This window comes from Neofelis nebulosa, chromosome 2 (genome assembly GCF_028018385.1).
Source record: "Neofelis nebulosa isolate mNeoNeb1 chromosome 2, mNeoNeb1.pri, whole genome shotgun sequence".
NCBI classification, from domain to species: Eukaryota; Metazoa; Chordata; class Mammalia; order Carnivora; family Felidae; genus Neofelis; species Neofelis nebulosa.
This window is the reverse complement of record NC_080783.1, coordinates 43,432,400-43,441,579: the sequence shown is the minus strand read 5'-3', so window position 1 is coordinate 43,441,579 and position 9,180 is coordinate 43,432,400. Positions and strand designations below refer to the sequence as shown.

Below are 9,180 nucleotides of genomic sequence, written 5' to 3'. Positions count from 1 at the left end.
TCTATTTGCTATAAATAATTAAAAGGGGGCTGATGTGGTTATTCAAGAGTAGTGCCCAGGCACTTCTCCAACTCTTTCTCTTTCTCAGCCTCATTGAGTAACTGGAAGACTGACAGACTCTTCATTGGACGTCCGATTCTTTGGCCCTGCTACCCTTGGTCTTGCAGATACAGGGCTACAGCCGTAGCCCCTGACATCTGTTTCTCAGCCCAGGTCCCAAACACAATTTCTTGACAACTATATTAGCAAAAGCATTTAGCCTGACTCACAAGAGCATTTGAAGCAGAGCCAGATAGTTAGTTTAGTGGATCTGATTTCCTGAATTAAGGAATCCTTCTTTGGCAGAGTGTGGGCTGGCTCTAGACAAAGAGGTTTTATATAGTGGAGCCATAAGGGTGGATATTAGTAACTTCTGAGGAGAGAATGAAAAAGGAGCCCAGACATTAGAAACACACTTAGAAAGTATCTCCTCAGGGTGAAGTTGGTCTAGCAGAGGCTCACAGGGGGAGGCTAGGGTATCTCCTCAGACATGATGTGAATGTGGATGGACCTCGAGTGAGATCTGTAGCTCCCAGGAAGTACAGGGGAAAGATGAGGGACCACCAATAAAACGTAGACCCCGGAAGACAGACAGATGCATTCCCTACTTGCAGCCGTCACACCGTCACTGCAAAAATGAGCAGCCGGTGAAATCACTTTGACTGTAATGACTAGTTAATGTACACCTTTGGTTAAATTCCATTCAAAGAACACAGAGAGATGCCAATGTATCTCTTTATTATAAATTTTTAAATGTTTTAATTTTCAACCCGTGGTTGCAAGCATTATTTTAGACAATGCTTTAGAGTTTCCTTTGGTAGCGTTTGTGTTAAAAAACAAAACAAAACAAAAAAACTCCAGTATAAGGCCCTGACTATCTCCTATAATTCAAATTTGGTCCTGTGCCAAAGCCTAGGATAGGATTTCATTGATACTTGATCCAGAATATCCAATGTAGATCAACATATCCTACTCTTTTCGGACAAATGCCAAACCTTCAGAGCAACCCCACACAAGTGACTTGTTCATGACAGCTTTGCTCCTCAGGCTCTTTCAGGTCCCCAGAACATAAGCTCCCTGAGGGCACCCAAGCCTGGGGTGTTCACTGGCTTCTCATGCTTGGTAAGCACCTTGCTGCCTCAACGGATAATAAAAGCTAATGCATTTCCTATATCCTTATATTTACTGAAAAAAAAAGGCGTGGGGGGGGGGGAGAGAAAAATTCTAAGTGGATGTAGAATAAATAAATACTATAGGATGAAAGAACTTGAGTGAAGTTGCCATTTAGGGAAATGTGTGCTTAGCACGGAAACAAGGTAGGTAACCGTTTAAAAAGAGAGAGAAGTAGAAAAGTCTGTAGCATGTTTTCTCTTTTCAGAATTTCCCCAAACTACAGTGTATTGCTTCCGAGTTTCGTGAGGGTTTTGCTCTGCTCTCTGTAATTACCCTTGAGTAACATCACTAGAGGATGAATCTGGCACCCTTGCTCTCTGAAATAGCCCTGGTGCCTCTTGGAGATGAAATTCGCTGCCTTTCAGTTTCCATTTGGTAACAGGCCCACTCACATCAAGTCCCGCAGGCCGTTGGTTGCTCGGCCCCGCGCACAAGAGTGGCGGATGAGAGAGGGAAACTCCACAGAAGGATTCGGAGGCAAGAGCAGCCTGGCCTCAGTGGGAAAGGGCAGGTAAGGGAGCAGGGGCCCTGGACGCTTGCTGAGGAGAACGGAGTATGACGACTGGAGAGAGAGCTCTTGCCAACCCACAGAAGCCCTGCAGGCGTGCCCCTCCCCCATTTCCTGGGGGCAGCCACTGCTTTCCTTAGGGGTCTGTCAGGTCCTCAACCCTGCTTGTGCCACCAATATTCTGGGAAGTGACAGGGCAGACCTTCAGCGTCAGCAAGAATAACGGGGCACGCAGAGAAAAGCAGTCATATCGCATAGCAATTGCTCACGGAGCTGAGTCCCAAGACCTTATTTCTGAACTGAAAAACTTACTTTAAGGTAGAAATAGATCTTATATACCTGACAACATCTTCATTCTAATCAGTCCCCTGTAAAATGGGCGTACTGGCCTTTATGTATGCCACGCTGATGTTATAAAGATGCATTAATGCTTTTAAAGTCTGGACTTCAAATCAACATGATTTCAACTTGAACCAAATGGGAGGCTTTTAAAACAACAGGCATATCTATCCATCTATGCTAAACACCACGGAATTCCCCTTTGTTCTCCGCTAAAATTTAAGGACCCGAAACAGCCGAATGTTTTCAACCCTCTAATTCTTGATGGCTGAAGCAGTGCTCATAGAAATACTGTAAGACTTAGTAATTTCTTGCAGAATCTGATTCCTTAGGGAAAAACGCTCTTTGGCTATTTTAAGCAGTGAGTTGCATGTTCTTTGAGTGAGTCTACTGTCATAGCAGCTGATTTACCACAGGAAAGCAAGAAAAGTGCCTGAAGTCAGAAGTGCTTTTCCTTCTCCTTGGTTTGGGGATCTTTCTTTGACTTTCAGGATTCAGTTTTGTGACCCAGATATCTATCATGGAAAATTTCAGTTAGTGGATGATAATTCCTGGCAGTTTGTAAATTTCCGAAGTGCCAGATTTAATGAATCTTCAGATGCTATGGTTGGGCACTGAAGGTTGGGAAAGCACACCGACAGAATACCAGAAAATCATGGCAGAGGAATGAGAAAGCCAACTCTGGGAGTCTGGGTAAATGTATCCAGAAAATTCAGGTTAAAAAAACCCAGATCAGTTAGAAGTGTAAGGCTCATCTGGATTGCCTTAATTTTAATCCCATTATGGTTAATCCGATCCCACATGGAATTATAAACTGATTTACATATTCCAAAAAAGTCAGGAAAACAGCCAACCAGTGGCCTAACAAAGCAGTCTCCCACACTTAGAAATGGTCTGAAAGGGAAAACAAAGTTAATCCTTTGAGGGGAAAATGTTTTAGTGGCTCTCAGTCAATGAATGATGAAACAATCAGCAAGGGGGTAGGGCTGTGTAATGCCTTTTGTGTAAGAACACAGTTCAAGAAGGGTGCCGCTGTGGTCGCTGAATTTTGTGAGATTACAAAGTGTGCGTATAACTTGGCCATAGACAAATCTACGTATTCACCAAATCTAAGTATTAGACTTGGGAAAACACTTAATTTAAAACAAGGGGGTGGGGAGTGTTAGGAGAAAGGAAATACACATCTGAAATTATATATCTGAAACCCTTGGGGTCCAGAAGTATTTTGTAATTTAGGACTTGTGGCTCTTGGGTGGGTAAAAAGGTAAATATATTGTACCATACATAAAACCCTGAGTGACATCTGGGCAGCACCCTGTACTAAAGCAAATTAATATTTCAGCAGTAAAGTGTATGAAAATTCACACTGATTGTGATCAATAAAGATTAAAAATAGCTTCAAGTCAGTTCAGGGCAGGTTTTGTTGCTAAATGAGTTTATGTCTGGCCGGGCTTTGATATCAAATGAGTTATAAAAAGCCTTTCATTTATCAACCCTCTTTGGACTTCAAACTTGGTGTATAAGGGATTGGTAGCCTATATGTTTATGCAGCGATGAACGTACCTCTCTGTCTGGAAGAACTTACCTGAGCTGCGTGATGGTGAGTCTTGTGTAACGTTGGCACAAATAAGGGCAATCAGGACACGCCTTCACACAGCAGTGGTGTAAGAAAGTGAAATAAGGAAGAACAGGACGTCTAGCAATAACAGGTATGATGGTGGAACAGACACATTTGTGAAGAGGCAAAGAGTGAGGAATTCTGCATCAGTTCACAGACGTCCTGAGTTCAAACTTGATGCTATTCCTTGTCTAGCCTACGTCTCAGGGTCCCCATCTGTGAGATGGGAACAGTAATGTCATAGGGTTGTGAGGAGTCACCAGTAAAATAAAACCTGGAAAACACTTAGCACAGTGCGGGGTGCATGGTTAGCAGTAAAAAATAAAGTTAACTGCTTGTTACTAACAGTAGAGATACAAATATCTCATTCAGTGTGTTTCGAATCAGTGGTGTCACGGGATTCCATATAAATACACACTTTTCTCCTGCCTCTGATGGGGCTACTCTTGGGAGGAAAAGCACATTTGAGGGATGTCTCTTGAATAGGAATCTTGCTTCATTTAAACTTTAACATAAGCTACAGGGGTTTTTGTTGTTAAAGTAATGGACTTCCCTACGCTGACCCACTGCCCTGACCTTTTTTGTGTGTGATCGTAGTTTTAAATCAACCAGTGTATTAGGCCCCAGAATTCTGTTACAACTGACTTCAGAAAACTATTTATTTTTCTTGTACCATTTTCTGAATTAATCTTATTTCTTGGTTGTCATATTTCATAACTCATAACTTTCTATGTGTTGAATTTTGGGCTTTCTCGTTCCCCTTCACCATAAAGCTATGTACCTGAAGGATCGCCAGCCCTTTAGTCTTTTTTCCCCTTAATCGTCACCGCAAAACAAATTCACACACTTTGTTGCGTGCAGATGTGTGTGCGTGTACGTGTGTGTGTGCGTGTGTGTGTGAAGGCAACAACTGAAAAGGGAAAATCTCTTGTGAACTTTCATAATTTTAACAATGCCATCCTACGTTCCAGAGATAATTGATGTTAACCATTAGGACTGTGTTCTTCCAAATAACTTTCTGTGTATATACAAACATTCATATCCTACATGCTAGGGAGGGACTTGCTGTTGATTTAGCAAAAATATCATTCTATACATTCTGTTCCGCAGCTTGCTTTTTTTCCTGTTTAACCAGGGGCATGTTTTCCTATTGTAATTGTTCCCATTATTTGTAACAAGTTGTATTCTTTTAAATATAATTGTGTATAATTATGAACATATTCCTTCACTCACTGAAGTAGTATTTACTGGTCATCAAAATGAGGAAAATAGGTGCTGCCTGCCTGCTATGAGAAATGCAAGGCTGTAAGAGCCATATTTTTTGTCCTCTGGATGTTTATAATCTGGAAGGAGAAGTAAGACAGGGACACATGTAACTAACTACATGTTAAGTGGTACAGAATATGTAAACTTAGATGTTGGTACCATGTAGGTGAGAAGAAAGCAAATTAATTTTTGGAAGGGCTGGTTAGGAAAGGTTTTTGGGAGATTTTGGATTCAAGTTGCATCTGAAAAGATTGGTTGGATTTCAACGGATGTAGAAGAGGCAGAAAAAAATACCTTTCACCAAATCTCTGAGAGAAGAAAATACAGGACAAATTTAAAAGAGGGCCATAATCCAGATGCATGGATGGTAAAACACTTCTTGATTTCAGAGATATTAAGAAGTGGGGATATAGGTACAAATTAAATCAAGATAATATAGTATTTGTTCAATTTGACTGGAACAGCAGGTTTCCAGAAGGTACAACTGATAGAGAAATCTGGAAAAATAAGTAAAAGCCAGATCAGGTGAGTCTTGAATGCCAGGGGAAATCTGAAATTTGCCTATTTTGATTCTTGTATAAAATTTGCTTCCAGATTCTTCTTTTCTTCTTATCACAAGCTATTAGAATTTGGGAAGAGACCACATGCACTAGTCTTGAAATATATGTGTACATTCTGGAATACATATTCAAATGATGTCTTTAAACATGTTGGTCCATTTTGGCAGGTCTTCCCATTACAGAATTTTTTCCATAAAGAGGTAAACATTTTATAGTCATTTACTATGTGCTAGGTACCAAGATGTCAGTAACAAACAAGACAGCTTCAGCCTCACATACTCAAGGCTTGGTTAATGGATTCCCAGTGCCATCTCCCCACTCCCAAGACATCCATGTCAAATCTGGCTGGCCTATCAATCATTAAAAATGACCACTGCCTCTGACACCTTGGCCTTGTTTCTGGTCTGTGGCTATGATTTCCCGCTTGCTGTGCTGAACTCTGACTTCTTGAAATCCCCACACCCTTTCTTGACACCTAGGTGACTTTTTCTCACTGTGCTTTTTTTATTTAAAGCAGAAATGCTTACAAATGAGCTTTTATTTTTTTATGGCATCTCCATAATTATTTTACTAAAGGAAAAAATATCGGATTGTGGATTCCCTTGATGTCAACAAAGACAACGTACAATGAAGATGATGCTAGAGCACAGATGGGATTAGAAATGTGCCAAATATCCCCTACAGAAAATGTTTATAACAAACACAAATGGAGAAAACCTCCATTTGGGTCTTAGAATTAGGCATGAAGCTCGGTATAGGATTTTTCATTTTCTTGGGGAATTGACCCGTTTACTGTAATGAAATGCCCCTCTTTATCCCTGATATATTCCTTCTTCTGGAATCTACCTGTCTGATGTTGATACAGCTGTTTCAGTAGCTCCCAAGATGGTCTCCAATGATCCCCAAGCCCTGGTATACTTGGGGTACACATACCCTTCTGTAGTCCTCTCTCACATTGTACCAAAATTGCTCTGTGTGACTAATAAAATATGGTAAAAGCAAAGTTACTTCCCTTCTAAGATTAGATTATAAAACACTGTGACTTCTGTCACAGACCATGTTTCTTTCTCTCTCTCTCTCAGAATACTCCTCTGGGGGAAGTCTTGTCATGAGCAGCCCTATGGAGAATCCGAGCAGTGAGGCCAGCCACCAGGCAAGTGGGCTTGGATGCAGATCCTTCGGACCCAGCCAAGCCTGACACCTAGACTGGGACAGACCCTGAACAAGAACACCCAGCTAAGCCACTCTGGATTCCTGATACACAGAAACTATGAGATAATAAAAGTTTGCTGTTTGAGATGGCTACATCTGGGGTAACTTGTTACGCAGCAATGGATAACTTATACACTTGGTACACTTGGCTTTCTTTTGATTTGTATTTGCTTGGTGTTTTTGAGGGTCCCAAGACCACCCCAAGTTTGATGATTGGCCACAAGGACTCACAAGACTCAAGGGAAGGTTATATTCACAGCTAAAGTTTATCATAAAGGGTAACTGAGTAAAGCGTCAGGGAAGGTATGGTCGCTGGGCAGAGCCCAGACGTGTTCAGTACCGGTTCAGCACTGGCTTCAGAGCCTTTCATCAGAGGCCACACACAATCTGCTTTCTCCCCAGCAGGAACTGATAAGAACATGTATGGAATGTGTCTACCCAGGGAATCCTGTGGGAGTCTTAGGGTCCCAGGCTTTTTTGAGGTGCTGGTCATGGTCACATAAGCATGTGACCAGTCATGGCAACTGAAACTTACCACGTGACCAGTCATGGCAACTGAAACTCAGGGTCTCAACAGTGAAACTAGGTGCACATCGTTGATTTTGATACTCAAGCCAAACAACTTGTCAGGCTAGTATAGCACAGCCCGTTGCTCCAGGTACACACAAACAAAATCATCACCTGACATCTAAGGGCCATATTGCCAGTGGTTGGCCAAGGGTCATTCATGGTTCCAGATTCTCTTGGAGATATGCAACGAATAAGCAACCAGATCTGTTCTGTTAACTCTTTCCTCAGTAAAACTGCCAGATATGTAGCTGAATAAGCCTTCAGAAAATTCTAGCCCCTAGGCTTCAAATCTTCCAGGTTGGGCCCCCAGAATTGTGAAGCAGAAGCAAGCATTCCCCACTGTGCTCTGTAAGAATTTCTGATTCACAAAAAACATAAGAAATAATAAATGATTATTGTCTGAAGCCACCACGTTTTGGAGGTAGTGGGTTATACAGCAATAGGTAAATGATACAGGGTAATATTTTCTTGTTTCTTTGCCAGTCTTGCAAATTTTTACTGGATGCTCGACGTCAATTTTATGTCTTAGGACACTGGATTTTGTTGTATTCCATTAAATAGTGTTAGATTTAGTTCATTGTTAGCTAAGTTACTATAAGTTGGTAGAATCCTTTTGAATTTGCTTTTAAAAGTCCAGAGCAGCCTTTAGCTTAGGGCTAATTTATTTATACTACTAAACCAGTAACTTTCTCAACACTATTTCAGAGATTGGTAAACCCTTTTGGTAAGGGGCCATATGGTAATATTCTAGGGTTTATAGGCCATATATAGAGATCATTCCCTGTTGCATATTTTTATTTGTGTGTTTTTATAATCTTTTAAATATATAAAAATAATTCTTGGTTTGCAAGCTTTCAAAGACAACCTGTGTGCAAGACTTGGCCTGTGGGCTGTATAGTTTGCCAACCCCTGCCCTATCTAATGGCCTTTGCTTTCTACTCTGGCTGAAAGGAACATGAATTATTCCCAGCCCTGTATGAGTTCCAAAAACTTTTCTCCCTACTCATTCTCATGGTTCTTTCTTCAGCCCTGGCACCATGGCCTTTCTGACCTCTGATCTTTTTCCCACTCAGCAAGACTGCAGGCTCTGTGTGGTTTGCCCTTCCTTGGCTGCAGCCTGGGCATCTTGAAATAAGCTGGCTCAATCACAGAAGTCATCTCCTTTATCCCCCTCCACTCAGGGATCACAGTCTGTGCTTATTTTTCAAGTTTTTGAAAACAATTGTTTTATAAGTTTTCCTTTCCAGTTGATTCAGGTAGGAGGTTAAATCCAGCCCCTGTTATTCTATCTTGGGAGGAATCTTTATTCATTCTTGAATTAAGTTGGTATCAGTGCTTGTGTTTTTATTTGGGCACCTATACTTACTATGTGTTGGTTTCTACCTATATTGAACATAAACTTCTAACCATTTAGTTCTGTTTAATGTCTTTCTTGTTAAACATGAAACTGTATCCACACATATGCAGACCATCATCAATGCCATCAATAGAAGCTTAACAGGATTAACAGGATTTCTTGTGGGACAAATCTTAAATGATCTAGTTGATCTGAGCCCAACTCTAGACCTGTATGGAATTTCCCTCTTCAACATCCTTAGTACTACACATGTACTTCTGAAGGACACCTTCCACTTTAAAAAAAAAAGTTTTTTTTTACGTTTATTTATTTTTGAGAAACAGTGAGACAAAGTGTGAGTGGGGGAGGGGCAGAGAGAGAAGGAGACCTGGAATCTGAAGCAGGCTCCAGGCTCTGAGCAAGCGGTCAGCACAGAGCCTAATGTGGGGCTCGAACCCACAAACTGTGAGATCGTGACCTGAGCCGAAGTCAGACGCTCAACCAACTGAGCCACCCAGGTGCCCCCACCTTCCACTTTTTAAGACAGCCTATTTCATCG

At 41.4% G+C, this 9,180-nt stretch overlaps 1 long non-coding RNA gene across 1 annotated transcript; it reads left to right on the top strand.

Annotated features, from left to right (window-relative positions):
• The first annotated feature begins 1,378 nt into the window (after positions 1–1,378).
• On the top strand, positions 1,379–6,808 carry LOC131501137 (uncharacterized). Its single transcript, XR_009256660.1, has 2 exons — positions 1,379–1,723; positions 6,586–6,808. It is a non-coding gene; the product is annotated as an uncharacterized LOC131501137 (long non-coding RNA).
• The last annotated feature ends 2,372 nt before the right edge of the window (positions 6,809–9,180 follow it).